Here is a 2132-nt window from a genome sequence, read left to right as displayed (position 1 = left end):
ACCCCTAGCCCGCGGGAGCTTTTGGGGAGTGGTCCTAGTGCCACACGAGCGGTTCCTGGAGCGGGCAGTGGCGGTGTGCCGGGACTCTCCTGTCCGTGGGTCGGAGGAAGGTGACGATGCGTTCCCCGGGCGGGATGTGAGCGCACGTGGCCCCTCCGAGGGTTGTCTGTTTTCGATGTCGGCTTGAAGTGTGTGTGTGCACGTGGTTGGTTGCTACTGTCTGCCTGTTTCTCTGTCTTTCGCTGTGTGTGTATCTTGTGTATATGCGGGTGAAGGATGTGTGCGCACGTGTGCTGTCTGTTTGGAGAAAGGACGCCTCTGCAGGGTCTTTTCTCGTGGCCCGGGGGCTGCGTATGTGTTCCCACGAGCATGGGTGTGTATTGTGGTCCGTGCGTGCTTGCCGAGTTGTGCACACAATTCTTCCCCCGTAGTCTGACTGTGGTACCTGAGGGCGTATATGGGTGTTTTGTGTTTGTGTGTGGTCGGCCTGGGCCTCTTTGGGATGTTTCTGGGGTGTGTCCCTTTAGTCCCCGTGTGGTTTCAGGAGGGCACCCTGTGTGGATACTCCGGCTGCCCACCCACCGCTAGATGTGCCAGTACGGCTGTCTCTTCTAAAGCGGTTCTACTGGAAGTAAACTGAGGCAGATCCTCAGTAGCCGCGAGGCGCACCCCGTGCCCTTTTCAGGCGAGTAAACAGCCGAGTCTCGTCCCCCCGGCCCCCGCGGGCAGAACCCCCCTTCCGGCACCTAAATCGGGAGTTGCCGTGACTCACGCTCCCGCCTCCCCCAGCGCCGCGCCGAGCAAGCGAACACAGAGGGAGCGGGATCCGAGCGCGCCCCCATCCCCCCGGGCCCCGACCGAGCCCCAGTGGCTGCTGGGTTGGGGGTGTTCACGCGCCCCCGTGCCCCGCCCCCAAGGCGGATCCTCGCTCAAACCCGAAAAGGTTTTTTGGGGCTGGTTGCAAGGACCAGACCCTCGCCCCCTGTGCGCCCCTTCTCACGGGCTCCCCAGGGCAGGCAGTGCCGTCTGCCAATCCCCTCCCCCTCCCCCGAGCTGTTCTTATTTAAAAAAGAAAAGAAAAGAAAAAAAATCCTTCCCGTTTCCAACCTCCACAGCCACTTTTCTCCCCGCCAGAGGGGGCTCCGGGCGTAGGCGAACGCGGAGCAAGAACCGGCCCCCTATCAGCAGCCGCGGGGTATCCCAGAAGCCAGAACTGTGTTCCCCACTTCTTTCAGCAACCTTCCCCCAAGGCTTCTAAGGGATTTGTAAGGGCTGCGGGTCCTTCTCAGATAATTTGAGGGTCCTGAGATGGGCCAAATTCTTGGGTGTAGGTGGGGTTTGTGCCTTTCACCAGAGCGCCTGATGGAGGATGGGTAACGCGGGGAGTGGGAGCCAGGTCACAACTGGGATTTCAGAAGAAAAAGAGCACAGGGCAGTGGGCCAGGGCTGGTATTTGGAGCTCTGATGAGCCCTGAGCTGGATCAAGCTGGACCTGAACCAAATGGAGGCTAGAGGAATGGGGGAGGGGAAATACACCTCCGTTGGCCGCAGGGAAAATTAGTCACTTCTCCCCCTATCTGGAAATAAGCCCTATCAAGACCTAACCAGGGACCCTGAAGCCCTCCAATTTAGTAGATGGGGAGGGGGGTCCTGGGGCTGCAGAGAGCAGAGGCCAGGGGATGCGGAAGGGGGTAGGGGCAGGCCAGCAGGCAGGCACAGCTCAGCTCTTTGGCTTTCCCACTCATCCTTGGTCCAAGGGAGTGGAGCTTTGGGGGTGCCCTGGGAGGTTCCAAGACGAAAAATAGGTAGAAAATACAGTGTAAAGCTAGAGCTCTCAGATGTTACTCACATCTCCACAGAAGAAAGAAAAAATTCGAGCCCCATCCTCCTTCTAGATCCCACTATCCCCTTTTAAATTGTGGGAGATCAGAATCTTCCCATTAGGGGAAACAGAGCTAAGTGCCCCACAGACTGGTCACAGACCTGTTCCTCAGCTTGTCTCAGCTCTGTATTTGGGGGGCAACCTAGGGTACTGAAAAGCTGAAACCCATTTCCTCTGTCCTGCCTTTTGCTGACTCAGGCAGCTTGGAAAATGGGAAAAGGGGTTTCCCAGCGACTCTAAAGGGTGCCTG

Source organism: Marmota marmota, unplaced genomic scaffold (genome assembly GCF_001458135.2).
Source record: "Marmota marmota marmota unplaced genomic scaffold, marMar, whole genome shotgun sequence".
In the NCBI taxonomy this organism is placed as follows: Eukaryota; Metazoa; Chordata; class Mammalia; order Rodentia; family Sciuridae; genus Marmota; species Marmota marmota.
This window is presented reverse-complemented; position numbering follows the sequence as displayed.